General features: G+C 38.9%; 1 long non-coding RNA gene across 1 annotated transcript; it reads right to left on the bottom strand.

The window, feature by feature from the left end:
- Nucleotides 1-12,594: 12,594 nt before the first annotated feature.
- LOC137469962 (uncharacterized) lies at nucleotides 12,595-14,628 on the bottom strand. Its single transcript, XR_010996831.1, has 2 exons — nucleotides 14,007-14,628; nucleotides 12,595-12,903 (listed from the first exon to the last, which is right to left on the bottom strand). It is a non-coding gene; the product is annotated as an uncharacterized lncRNA (long non-coding RNA).
- Nucleotides 14,629-15,101: the final 473 nt, after the last annotated feature.

The raw sequence follows: 15,101 nt of genomic DNA, 5'->3' as shown, positions 1-15,101 counted from the left end.
TTGTATGGCACCTCTCGGCCCCTCCCCTTGCACTGACCACAGAAATCCTCCTTGTTCCATCCCAGTCAGGACCTAAACAAGATTGAAGCCTTTTGTCTGGGAGAGGAAAATCAGGCCAAGTGTGTTTATATTGCAAGTTGTTGATAACAACAAAAGCTCTTGGCTTTTGTGAAGCACACATCAGGCAAGGAATGTAAAGTGCTTCTAAAACAGGCATTAATTAAGGTTGATAACCTTCACCTTCCCTCTTCCCTTGCCATGAAATTAGTAATGAGCCAGGAATACTGATTATCTTTAAATCTCCCTCCCCAAATGGTGACCTGCCCCTTGCCTGGCATGGTGGCTGTGTCAGGGCAAGGTGAGGGAGGAGATGGAACTTTTCCCTCTGTTGCTCTGGTGTGGCAAACGTGCCCTGTCCTCTTTTCCCCTGCCCAGAGGGGCTTCTGGCACCCAAAAAATCTTGTACAACCTGAGACCCAAAGTGGCTTTGGGGGAAAGATATCTGAGGTGTGTTTTGGACTGTTTATAGAAATGGCTGCTGTTCCTTAAATCAGTTTGCCCTTGCTCAGTTAACCATGGTGGGAAACATGTTGCTCACGTGGTAACAGAAATGGTGAGGCAAGCTGGTTGACCAGCTGCTCTTCCACAATGGATTTCACCATCCTGTCATTTCATTTAGTGATAAAAATCTTCAAGCCAAGTTGGGATCACAAAAAACCCTGACCAAAACTGCCACAAACAACATTCAAACACCTCCCCCTCCCTAAACCCCCAAATCACACCCCCCCCCCCCAAAACAGTCACAAAACCTCCCAACCTTTTGAACTAGTGGTGCTAGAATTTAAAAATACTAATACAGGGGAGCTGAAAACCATTCAAACTATTAATTGTATACCCTTTCCGTAACTGCAGAGAGAATTTTGTTTGTGTACACCTAGAGAAATGTAAAGTGACTACTTTGAAAGTTGTTGCTCTGTGAATATGATGCTCTAGTCTTTATACAGAAAATTATGAAAAAGTTGTCTGTAGACTTCAGCAGCTTTTGAATTGGACTGAGATTTCACAAACTTGGAACACTTCTCCCTGTGCACAATCCCCGTGCTTTTCTGTGGACCTGAGCTTTCCTTAAAGCTGCTTGGACTATTTACACCAGGTAACAAATCCAGTAGAAAACTGTGCTGCATTTGTCTGACTCTTTTTCTGCTGGAACTTTGACCTGAAATGACTTGAGCAGGACCTAGAGAAACTCTATTTTGATGCATAAATAACAAAGAGAGGCTGTACCCATTTGTTTACAAACAAATGGGTCCCTTGAGGTGTGGTGGCATTCACGGAAGTGTATTTAGTTTTGTATGCTGCCAGTTATCCCACATTTTCACATTGTTCTTGTTACTAATTCTTCTCTTTACTCAACAGCTGCTCCTTCATAAAAATCTGCTTGCTGAAAAATATGTAATTTAAAACCTGTTTTGAAAGCCTGCTCAATGAAACATCAGCACATGGGGGTGTTCAGTATCTCTCAACCAGATAATCTTTTGAAAGGCCATTTGTCACAGGGTTTCAGTTTCAAACACAAAAGAAAAAGTTACCTTGTAATAAGTAGCTAAAAATACATACCCACACAGAAATACAATCCCTGGATTTATTGTCTTAAATCCCTCAGTAGAAAGTCTTACTAAATTGAGAAAATCTATGAAGTGTGGTAATGGAATGCAAAATATATTAAATTATGTTCCACCTTAATCAAGAGGTTCTTTGCTAAATAGTCTTGTAAATATTTTAGCTGGAGAGCTGGAGCAGTCCATCGCTGCAGAAATGGTTTTTTTTTTTTCCTGTGCCATGAACATAAACATTAGTATGCTACAATTCCTGGCTCCAAGTCTAAAATCTGATTCTATATCTCTACTAATTTCATCTAACTCAGAGGGAGTCTTAATAATATCAAAGTTATAATTGATAGACTAAATGTCACTACCATTTTATGATAGAAAATTATCTCAAATATCATATTAGCATCTTTTGTTCTACAAGGTCTTTGAAAGTATCTTTTTACAGCCTAATGTAAAATTTACTATATAAACTTCCAGATTAATTCAAATCTTCTAATATGGCAATTATTTTAACATAGTTATGAATAATATACAAGGGTGCATAATTGTTAATCTTCCAAGCAGCTAAGGATCCAAATTGTGGCTTATAAATTAATGGCTTCCTTGGGAAAGGAAAATATAGAATTCAGTGGCATGAATGTTAGACCACTGTTTTATTAAACAGAAAGGACAAGGAATTAGTAAGAACTACATTTGACAAAACTAGACTGATGTGAAAACATAAGGGATGGATAATTAGCATTGCTGGGCATGTCCTGGTCTTCTCTTATAATTGTGTTCATGTTGCAATCTTTTCATATATGTTGTTTTGTAGTCAGCATACTCAAGATTCATTTTGTCCTGCATCCTACCCCTGTGATGGGTCATTGATTCTTACTTCCAAGAAGAGTGTTCCAGTATAGAAAAGGGTTTTCTTCTGTCTTTAATCTATAACATCATTACAATCCATAGCTATCCTGAAGCTTGGAGTTCCAAGCTTTTGTAACTATGACTGTTCTACCTTTAAGTAAAAGCAGTTAATTCCTTCTACTGCAATTGAATTATAGATGTCGTTTTATGAAGTATTTTTTAATTGCTAATTATCTGAATTGCCACATTACCTATATTAGCCAGTTCTGGACCAGATCTTTGCTGCTTTAGGAGCTTTGTAAACATTGAATAAAGAAGTTTTCTCTGCCCCAGAAAGCTCAATATCTATACAAAAATCTTAAGGCAGGGCAGGAGATGCTGATTGACAGGTTTAAGTTGCAGTGATATGTGGGGACACACACAACCCACAAAACCATAGCTGGGAAAAGAGCACTTAAAATGCACAAAGGATTCACATATGAACAATGGAGGAACATAATGACTTGATTAAGGAAGGCATGACTCCTGGAGCAGACTTTCACTGATTTGACTTATTTTCATGAAGTTCTCTCCTGCAAAGTAACTTTAGAGTGCAACTGGCTACTCCGGAGTTGCTCTGTTGAGCAGTCTCCCCATTTCATATTTCCTGTGTGTTGTACCTGAGAAAACAGATTTTTTATTGAATTGTTGAAAATAGCAAATATGCTAACAGTGAAGGTTGAAGTCCTTGTGGCTTATTTTCTGTCATTTACTGAGTAGCAAACTACAATTCATAAACCCATTTCTCTGTTCTCAGTGCACAGTGCCCCATGTTACTAAAATCATTTGGTTTCTCAAATCTGATTATGTTCATACTATTTCTGAAACAAGACATTTCCCTTTCTGTTATCTTGGATAATACAATTTCCAGCATGCATTTAGAAGATCAGAGAACATCAATGACTACAGATGCTCCTGTTTTATGGCACATATTGGTCATAGTTCTCCACAGCCAGAGATGACTTAGTTATGGGCTTCTGATTATTAAACCTTATAATAACATAAGGCATGCTATACAATCAATTACAATAAATGTCTTAATTGCCAATATCTACCAATTTCCTGTTATTCTTATCTCAATTATTTCCAAAAGAGCAAGTTGCCTAAGGGTGATTATGGTTATTTTATGAGCAGCTCTGCATGACTTTAAGGCTGCAGGGGCAATGCATGAAAAGGGGCAGAGGGAGCCTTGAGAATCCTCAGTCATACTCACTCATTATTGTATCTCACTATGGAAAGTGAGAAAGGTCTCCACCTTGGCTGTGCACATCTTGGTCCTGAGCCCCTCTGTTTATGTGCTGGCTGATTGGCAGCCTCTGGTGGTCAAAGAGAGAAGGTGATGATGATGATGACTGTAGTGTCTATCTGCTAAACACCTTTGGGTTGACTCATAAATCATTAAATGAAAAAAACATTCAATATTCTGTCTTTCTTTTTTAGCTTTCTGATTCTTTGATTGTTCCTCCCTAGCAATGCAAGCTAGAACAGTCTTTGAGAGAGGACTGACATTCCTCTGCAAACCCTCTGTGAAACAGCAAGTACAAAAGATCACAGGAATGACAGTGAAATAATGCTAACACTTGGCAACATCTCATGCATTGCTGGCTCTGAAGAAACAGGCTGAAGTCACAGAAGCATGCTGTGAAAGACTATCTTGCAATTGCAGGGAGAATATGTAATCTGAACTGAGACTGACAAACTATGATATTTATTCCATGAAAGAAATTAAAGCAAAGAGCAATAGGAAAAAAAATGGTCCAAATCTTGTATGCAGTAGGAATTAGAGCAGAGCCCAGACATCCTTATTTTAACTTCAGAGAATTAACTAAAAAAAAAAAAAAAAAAAAAAAAAAAACCAACTCATTTTGTTTTTGGCATGTGCTCAAGAACATGGATAACCTAGATCTAGGGATCTTCCTGGCACTCACAAATCCACCCCACTTTGTGACTGCCACATGTTTTCTCTGCTTGTGTCCCCCTATTTCCTGTGTTCATGTGCTGCTGTTGTGATCTTCGCCTGTGAACAATTCAAGGTGTTTTTTCCCTCCTGCACACTGCCAGCTTTCACTGGTATGGGATGTAGCCACTGAGTTAGTTCATAAACAATCTTTGCATAAGATATCAAACAAGTAAGAGGTCCAGAAACAATTGAATTCAGACCAGATTCTCAGATGAATATCCAAAGTAAATAATACTTGCTACTCTCCATAAGGAGCAGCACTGTCCTCAGTAGATTATTCACAACAAAAATTGAGTATTTGGGAAAAAAAATTATTGGACAATGATTAGCATATAATTCACTATGGAAAAAAATATAATAAAAACACCAGTGATATCTTTGAAGCTACTCAGCTTTCAATTTGTTGTCAAAAACCAGGACACTTAAATTAATGAATTGTTACTATAAGGAAGAGATACTCAAGCTTTCCTGCTCATTGTTAGAATACTTCAACTGGCTCTTGTGCTATAGAAAATTAATTAATTAATCAATTAGTGTGACAGGTCTAATTGTGGGAACTTGCTAGATTTTTACAGAGTGATAATTGAGGATTGAAAATACAGTACAAAGTGTATTTGGTCAGGTTTTAATAGGTTTGGAAATTATGCCACAAGAATATAGGACAAACTGACTAGAAAGTGCAAGGGAAATGATTTGTTATTCTTCTAGAAAGATGAAGAAAATATGATTCCATTGGTAAAAAGTGGAGGGATAAAATTATTAAATGAAACAGGAGCCAGTAATGCAGTTTGAAAGTTAGCAATTTTGGTGACAGAAGGAAAATTTTTTGCTTTCAGATTTCAGATGAATTTTTCAAAATTGAATCAAAAGTCCATTCATAGGAAGCTTTTTCCTCAATTAGGAGCTACCTAAATGGGTGAAATATTTAAGTGCAGAGGGTGCTTTTTGAGTTCTTGTGGGTTTTCTTTTTTAAATGTTATTTCTTTGCATGAATAAAGTTTCTGTTATATAACAGCATTTGGTGTTCTGAAAACTGAAGCAGAGAGCAGACAGGCTTTTTTTTTTTTTTTTTTTTTTTTTTTTGGCGGAATAAATCATAATGAAAAAGTATTGAAATATTGTTTGCCTGTTAAAAGACTGCAGAAGCCAGGAATCATATCCTGGCTTGTGCATTTGGTTAAAAGTTCATTCTACTGTCCTGAGGGCCCAGGTTCTTTGGGCTGTGATTGACAGAGACATGTTGGGTTGGATGAGTGGTGCTGAGCAAGCTCTTCCCATTGGTTCTGGAAGCTATATGAGCAGATGGGTCTTAGGCAACAGGGGCCTGAGCCATGGGCTTCAGAGGCCAAGGACCAACTCTGAGAAGTCCTGATTCTCACAAGTTGTCTTTAAATGGGCAGCTTCAGTGATTTAAAATTTGAAAATAACTTTAAAAGTTATGGTATTCACACATAAAAGTGTTAGTCTTGCTTCAAGCTGGAATTATTTTCTGAGGCTGTGGCTTTATGGAAGTCTTAGGCTTGTTCTGGTCTTCTACACCGATGGCAAGTTAATAAAGTGCTTGGTGATAAAGAGTTCTTAAGACTTTTCTCCTTTTTCTTTACGGGTTTCTGTATTCAGACTGATCTGTTGAGTGGAAGTTCTTGCCCTTGATTAACAACAGGAGTTCTTTATTCATCTGTGCAGATCTCTTGCCCCCTTTACAGAATTTCTTGCTCATCAGGACACATCCTTCTTGATTCTGAAGGAAGTGATCCTTGAATATCGACCAACTCTCTTGGGCCTTTCTTCCATTAAGGACTTTTTCCCATGGGATTGCTACAAGAAGATTCCTGAAGAGACTAAAGTTAGCTCTCCTGAAATCCATGCTTAAAATCTTGTTACCCTCCTTCCTCCTCACCCCATACTGATGTCCATGACCTCATGGTCACTACAGCCAAGGACTCTTTCACATCTCCAGCAAGGCCCTCAGTGTTTGTTAATATGAAGTCAAGGAGCATACCATTCCTTGTGGGATTCTTCTCCACTAGTGCCAGGAAGTTATCATCTGTGCTTTCCAGGAATGTCCTGGACTGTTTGTGTTTCTCCAGTGGATGTCAGGGTAGTGAAATTTCCCCACAGGAACCAGGGTCCGTGACTGTAAGGCTGTTTCTAGTTGCCTGTAGAACTCCTCACCCAGTTCCTCCTCCTGCTCAGGCGGTCTGGAGCAAACACCCACACCAGAGTCATCCTTTCCAGCCAGTTCTTTTGTCCTGACCCATAAGCTCTCACCTTGTTCATCACCTACCCCCAGAGGAGCTCAGCACACTCCAAGTGTTGCCTCATGTAAAGGGCAAATCCACCTCTGCATGTTCTTGGTCTGTCCCTCCTCAGCGATGTCTAGCCCTTCATGACAACATTACAGTCATAGGAGCTGTCCGACCACATCTCCATAATCGCCATGAGGTCCAAGCCCTGTGACTGCACACAGATCTCCCATTCCTCCTGTTTGTTCCACATGTCACATGTGTTGGTGTACAGAAGCATTTGACTGTTTTTGTTTCCCAGCAGGGTTGTAAAGGGGTGCCACATGGTCCTCTCTTGTGGCTACGTTTTTGAGTGCTTGTACTCACTGAAGGTGTCCACGCTAAAGCCTCCTTTTGCTGCTTGGGTGGTCACTAGAATTCTCTTCTTTGCACAATTCATCTCTGTCAGGTCTGGTTACGTCCCCAACCCCCTTCAAATCTAGTTTAATGCTCTCTCAATGAGCCCTGCTAAGATTTTTTCAAAGAAGCCAATTTCTTTATACAGCTCCTGACCTTTTTTTTCTTGTAGGCAATAATAAAAAATAAAAAAAATTTAAAAATCCAACTTGCCAGCAGCTCTCTCTGAGGTCAAAGAAAAAGGTAAAGTGGATTGCTAACAATAGACCATCCCCTAGCTAAAGAGGTTCAAATTTTGATTAGTTATAAGATGAGGACATATTTTTGACACATGGTTCTATGCCAGACCTTGAGCATTTTGAAGTTTTACCAAGAGTCCTTGGAAGTATTTCTGTGTATGAACAGGAAGGAAGTTTTGTCTCATTCAAAATCATGTTATTTAGTCCTGTATTAATACTGATAAAACTGTGAAACAGCAAAAGCATGAATATATTGATTGCTCAAAACATACAGATGTAGCAATGAACTTGTTTTAGTATTAAGCACTTGCTTAATACTAAATATTGAATGAGGCTTATTTCTTTGCTTAAAATTAAACAAAATATTTGGAAAGGTCTTGAATATAGGGTAAGCCTGATTAGGGAAATACTAATTTCATAGTCTCTTGATGTAACCTGTCTTTGTGACATCTTGCTTCTTTGAAATATGTTTCCTGTGTGCTATTTTTTGAGAGCTATTGCCTAGCTATTTCATTAAATATTTTCCTCAGGTATGCTGGATAATGACAATACTGTACACATTTACGATGTGGATGTATCAGTGTAGATGTACCTGCTGTGAAATCCTGTAGGACTCAGTCTGCCATGTTTGTATGTGACAATCTCCAAGAAATCCCAGGAAAGCTTTGACTGCACCCCCCACCATTGAACTGCCTGCTTGCCTCAATACCTTCATAGTCTAAAACTGCTGTTACTGCTTGTGAGAAAACTCAGTGGAACATGTGTTTTACCAACACTTATTTTACTGGGAGGAAATGTAATCCATGACACTCTGGTCTTTAGCTTGTAGGGTCCAGGATATGAATGCTTTATCAGAAATTTTCCAAACAGGAAGGGACTTGTTGACCATTATCAAGCTCCTCAGTGATAAAGCAGAAGAACGTGGGAGTGTTTCACTCTAAGCCTTGCACCTGGACATTGAGAGCTCATAAACAGATGGAGTTTTCCCACATTTTGTAATTGGCATTCCTTATTAATCCAGTTTAGACATCCGGAACACCTGGTATGGAAACAGCAGAAGTGTCAGTGGGTAAGCTTGGATGTATCAGGACAATTACATTCCCTGTTGGCAAGTTGGGTTTTTTTGGTATTGGCTGTCTGGTGTTTATTAATGTCTCATGCTGCTGTCTTTAAAAGCAGTAAGAAAAGCTCATAGGTGATCAAGCAATTTTGCATTCCTGAGAAAGTGGCATATCCAGTGTAAATATAATTGGACGTCTGCAGCACAGAATTAAAGCTGCATAAGACATAAGAGCAGTGAAAATACCTTCATACAAATTCAGAACCTTTTTAGTCACTTCCTTTTTAACTCAGTGATCTCAGTGAGCCTTAGGAGAGAGAACTCACTCAGGTTTTCTTTATTTAAAATCCACCTAGACCTTCAATATTCTATTTTGGCATTGTTTTTTGGTTTATGTTCATATAAATGTAGTTCTTTGTAGTCATGATACGCAGGCACCTTTTCATAACACTTAAGAAACCTGGGGCCTAACTGTGGTAGGAAACAAACACAACTATGATAAAGCATGCTTTGTGTAGTCTTTGTAGCAAGAAATAATGTATCTTATAATTAAAGGATGACCTCCACCCCTCTAAGAGTAGTCAGCTGACAACACTGTAGCTGATAAAATTATGGTGTGGGTATATTGGTGATAAGATAATGAACTTGATTACTTCTCAACCTCCAATTTTTCATGTGGGTTCCAGCACGAATCTCATTTTCGTAACTACTCTCCTTGACCCAATATATGCATCACTTAATACTTGGCCACAGTTGTGTTGGCAGTTCTTTACAATTAATAAAATGTAAACCATAACAATTGTTGGATGAGTCCTTTGGCCCAGGATAGTTTGCAACACACTTGTTAAATACTAAACATGACCTATGGTCATGCATAATAACATGCATTGATGGATTAATAGCATCTCTCCTTGGCCCACAGGGTGGCCATTTGTAACTTCCACAGTAAATGTCCCACAATAGGGACAGTGTCCCCAGATGACATCTTGCACTCCCATCTGTTATGGAGATACTGTGCATGTATTGTTACCATGAAAACAACACAGTTCTACTTTCTGATTTAGCAAACCCTGAGAACTACTTGGGCTTAGCTGCTTAACTTTCAAGTGTTTTCATATTTCATGATGTGCTCAAGGAACAGAATTGGTGCTAACAATCAAGTATAAAGGGAGCTGTAAGCACAGACAAAGCCCCCAGCTCCATGTGAGACCTTTTCCATAGAAATATATTAAATAATGAACTCTTTGCTCTAAGTCAGCAGCAGAATTTCTACTTTTACATGCATTAAAATAGTGTAATCACATGGAATTTAAATATATTTAAATTCTTACCCCCCGAATAAACGTTTTAGCCCAGTTTCTATGAGTTTAGGAAGGAGTTACCAAAAAAGAAATCAGTCTTTCAGTATGATAACCAGCAGTGATACACAGGCCATAAAAGTGTCCCCAAGTGTGCCACAGTATAATCAAGAATATTCCATTCACTTGCAGCATATCAAGTGAAATCCTCATCTTCGTGAGGTTATTGCAGCTTTTGCAGTCAATCACAGTGCTTCAGCCACCAGACTGCCTGAAACCCAATAATGAAATATGTTTCATTAATAACTGCTGAGTAGAGAATATATTCAAAGGCCATGCACTGTAGTTTTTGAAATTAAGTTATTCAACAACAGGAACAACTACATTTCTGTTGGAAGAATCTCAGAGATGAAAGTGGCTTTTTTAGATTTTATATGCATTTTATGAGCCAAAATTTTGTGCTAATTTTCAGTAAGCAGCCTTTCACATTATAACTAGAAACCATTGGGTTCTTTTAAAATGGTGTTGCAAGGCAGTCTGAAGATCTCATCTGGCTTACATCCCTGGAGGCTGAAAGCAGGAAACTTTAGAGCCTGTGAAGGATATCTGGAGGATCGATAATCTGTAGACAAAATTCACAGAGAATTCCTGTTTAAGGAAAATGCCTTTTTCTTCAGTGAAAGAAGGTCTCTGGAAGAAGGATAGCATTTCTGCATATTCCCTGGTTCTTGATGTGGACAGTAAAAGGAGGCTTGTGCAGCTGAGTAGGTGTGCAGTTTTAAATAGGGAAACTGAAACCCCAGGTGAAATACTAGACTTCCCAGTCTTACGTAGGAGAAAAATTCATGAGTCAGTCACTAGTAGATGGTAAACTTCCATAACCCATCAGTAATGTTTTCTATTGCTCACATTTTACTGTAGATGGCTTAAAAACACACATTAGAACCTGAAGTTAAGGTGGTAGTATTATAAATATCTATGATCTTCCTCTGTATTTCAGTGACAAACATTCATCTTTTGAGTAATCATGTGGTTTTGTAAGCTTTCCTGGCTCGATATCAGCCTCCAGGGTGTGATGGGAGGACCCAGTGCTATTCTGCTGCCTTGTGTGGCAAGGTGTGTGTTGCTTCTCTTCCATCTCAACCACATGCAACCTGTGTTGGGAAAGGAGAGAGATGGTAAGTCCAACCCAGGAAACACCACTCTATTCAGATCTTGAAGGTGGCACTAAAATTCTAACAAATGTTTGTTTCAGGGCACCATTACATCCCTCAGTGACACCTGATGAATTCAGGGCAAAGGCTTACTTTTTTGGGAGAGGACAAAGAATAAAAAATTTGTGATGTTGTTGTGCACCAGCAGGACAAGGCAAAGCAAATACAAAGCAGAGATTTTATCTGGAGGGCGGTTTTAAGCCAATTCTGTATTTACATGTCCACCCTGGTGAATATGATGGCAAATGTGGGCAGATGAAAATGTCTGTCTTCAGAAAAAAATCCTCCTCACATTAAGCATGAAGGAGAATAAAAACATAATAAAATTTTTGAAATTTGGATGAGAATAAAATAAAATTATGTTGCTTTTTTAATCCTTGAAATCAAATCCAGAACACTCTAAGACAAAACTAAGGAAAAAAGTCAGAGCCAGAAGCAATTTGGGCAAAAATGGGATGCTATTGTTAATAATGTGTGTTATTTCTAATATGGAGTTCACTTTTATCTGAAGTAGGATTATTTACTTTGATATATTTATTTTGGTATTTGTGGATTGCTGCTCTTAAGTTACATATACTGATTAAGACGCTCTGGATCCAACAACAGATTTTGGATCTGCATTGCCACAGATGGTACTTCTGTTTAAATAAACTTTTATTTTGTGTTTATAAATGTGTAGTTAGGATAGTGTTGGGACTTTCTACTCTACAGGTATATAAGAAACAAGCTGATATTTAGCCAGTTTTTAGTGAGTAAATTTATCTTTGTCAAAAAACAGAAAGATTTTAACAGTTCTCTTAACAGGGAGGCTGAATAAAATCAAACTGGGAGAAGTCTGTACCAGGCATGGCTGAGGCAGAAGGTGAAAAGTATATTTCACTTGTTCGTTAATTCTTTCCTGGAAATGAAAAGGACTTTTCTATCCACAGTGATTAATTAGTGTTCTTTCTCATGGGCTTAAAACAAAAAGGAGTAAGATCTTTAGAGGCAAGTGTGTCCATAAATTGTCAGCAGCAATTTGCATTATTGATGTATTTTGTCTCACAGGAAATGATGTGTGAGAGGCTGACCATGTGCTAGAAGGAACTTCAAGACATAATGATAATTTATTTGAAGGGAGGAGAATAACTATAATTAAAATACAACCAAAAAATCCCCAAACCCCTACAACCTGAAAATAGCTGTAATGACAGCACAAGAGGTAATAGAACACGCAATACATGAGAGTTTTAATGCAATAAATCCAGGACCCTTAGCCATGTCCTTAAATCTGCTGCTTTCAAGTCTCAATCCTCCTTATTGCTGGGAGAACCTTGAAGCGTAGAATATGAATGAGTGGTATCTTTTCAGTTTAGCTATTCCAAAAAGAAGAGCAATACAATTTCAAGTACCGATCATGTTGCAATCTCAGTAAAAGGAAGAATTAGCCCTCTTTCTGAGCCTTAGGCTAGCTGCTATTCTATGTTTAGAGGGCCAAAGTCAGATTAATCCTGGCAGAGGTACTGTGGGAGGGAGGGGATGTTCTGTAAACCTTATTTGTCCCTTTCTGGCCTTCTGTACCATTGTGTATCAAAAATGTATCAATTCCATCTCTTAATGCTTGATCATCTTTATTTGTGAGTGAAATAAAAATAGGGTCCCAGTGTAAATGAGGATCAGTCCTGTCAACATTTACAATTCAGATTTTTAAGCATAACAGTGATATAAATATTTTTGTCTCACTCCCATGGACTGTCGAGAAAGTGAAGAACACCTTCCATCAGTGCAGAAAGATAACACCACCCTAAAAGGGAGTCAGACAGACTCTTCTTGAATGTCTCTTGCCATCAATTTCCTTCAAAATCCCAGTGTTTCATTTGTTCAGTTTGCAAATGGATGCTTCTGTCTCTCCCCAGATGGCAGGAGATAATTTAGGGTGAAATTCCATTTGGATGTGATGGTACCCCTTGAAGGTTTATGCAGGTCCAGGTTCAAGAATGCACTATCTTGGAGCTGAGAGAAAGATATAGCAGACAAAAATACTGTCCATAAAATGGTCCTCAAGAGACTACAATGAACTTTAAATGGTTGTCTGCAGGGATGGGCATTCTCAGTCTCTATGAGACATCTTGTTTCAAGGCTGAACCAAAACGTTTTCTTCTTATGTCCAGCTGGAATTTCTCTTGCTGCAGTGTTAAAAAATTGCCTCTCATTATTTCTTTTTGTGCCACCAAGAGGAGTTCTGTCTTCTTGATAGTTCCCATTCAGCAGCAGATTTCTCCTAAACCTTTCTACATCTAAGGCATAGTCCAAATGATGTAATGATTTAGATACTTACTTAGTGTCTCTTTATCTCCACAAAAATTTTAATTAATTTATAAAATGATTATGCACAATTTTTGGGTATGGTTAAGCAGGCTAGTATAAACTGGGTACAAAGAAGAGTTCTGCCAGATTACCTGTTTAGAGTGTTTTTCATTATTTTCATCTTTAAAGTTTAAATTCACAAGCGTCTCCAAGAAAGATATATTATTGCATACAAAGTACTAGTATCTTTTGGAAATGTAGTATTTGCACTCCATTGAGATGAAAGTCTGGAATAAGTATGAGTAAGTGGTAAAAATTAGCAGTAAAATCATTCCATACTCTATCACTCCAATTTCTGATAGATTCTGACCTCTATGTAATTTGTGATTGCAGTTTTTTAGTCCTCTAGACCTTAGGACTTCCATAAAAATTGTAAGTCTCAAATTATGAAGAAATCATATCAAAATGAAAAAAAAAATCATCTTTCCTTTCACTCGAAATATTATATAAAGCTATACTTCAAGCCTGTATTTCATTGGAGTTATTTGGGCTTCTTGGGCAGCACCGGCAGACAGAGGCAGGGGCTGTGTGTTGCCTGTGTTTTATGGGGCCTTGTGATTTATTGAGCAGGCTGCTGCAGCCAGGTGGCAGAAATCTGCTGGAGGATGCCCTACACCACAAGATTATGTGCTTATATTGGCATGCCTGATCATTTGGGGCATGTGAAACTGCTCTGTGTGGGTGCCCCTGGTGCTAGATCACATGAGAGCCCTGGGGACAAAAAGGATCCTCTCTGCTTTTGTCTGTACCCTGTTCTTTCTGGTCCCTTTGCCCAGGAGCAGTGTTGGCTGAGGGATGCAGAAGAGGAAGGTCAGTCAGGGAGCTCTGAGGCAGTGGCCAAGCTCAGTGCCATGGGAGCAGACAGAATGCACAAGTGGGGTGCCATGGGAAATGGTCAACATCACTGGGAGGCCACTGCCATTGTCCTAGAGGGGTTTTAGCTGTCTGGGGAAGTTTCCCATCACTGGAAAAGAACAATCACGTTCAAAAAAGAGGAAGATGGAGAAACCGGGGAACTGTCAGCTGATCCCTGGGAAGATCACAGAGAAAACTCTCCCCTCTTTAAGGGAGAATGTGTCTGGGAACAGTCTGTGTGGATTTGCTAAGGAAAATGTTGCTTGTCAAACCTCATTGTTTTCTATGATGAAGTGTCTGTTCCAGTGGATGAGGTGGGAGCAGTGGGCAAACCTCCACAGCTTCCATCATGATCTCCAGTGGTTTCAGTGTACTCAGACTGGATGGGTGAACAACCAGGTGAGAGACAAATTGGCTGGATTGCTGGGCTTCAGAAGGAATGGTCAGCAGCTGTTGCCTGGATACTAGCGATACTCTAGGTTTTAGCAGAAGCAGCACTAATGTGCACTGTCTTTGTTTCTGGATGATGGGACAGAGCCAACTTTACAAGCTCACCAATGACACTAAGCTCAGAAGCAGGGCAAGGAGACTCAGAACTTGTCTGGCTGAAGATCTAAGCAACCTGATCAAACTCTGGAGGTAGCCCTGGGGAGCAAGGGTTGGACCAGATGATTTACAGAGGACCCTTCATTATCCCACATTTTTATATATTCCCTGCAAGAAGCACATGTGGTATACAGAGACAATATATCAGGGTTTTTTAGTTAAGGAACGTTCAGCTGTATTGTAGGGACAGAGCTGCACACAGCCCTTCATTGACTGCAACTGTGCTCCTATGTGAGCAGGTGTATAAGATTTATCATTTTAAACAGTCTTACTCTATTGCTTATATGTGCAGAATCTTCTCATCTTTAAATTACAAAGTAATTTTGTTTCTCGCAGAAGTAATGAACCACAAGAGATGTTATTAATAATACCCCCTTTAAGAT

This window comes from Anomalospiza imberbis, chromosome 3 (assembly GCF_031753505.1).
Source record: "Anomalospiza imberbis isolate Cuckoo-Finch-1a 21T00152 chromosome 3, ASM3175350v1, whole genome shotgun sequence".
NCBI lineage: Eukaryota > Metazoa > Chordata > Aves > Passeriformes > Viduidae > Anomalospiza > Anomalospiza imberbis.
This window is presented reverse-complemented; position numbering and strand designations above follow the sequence as displayed.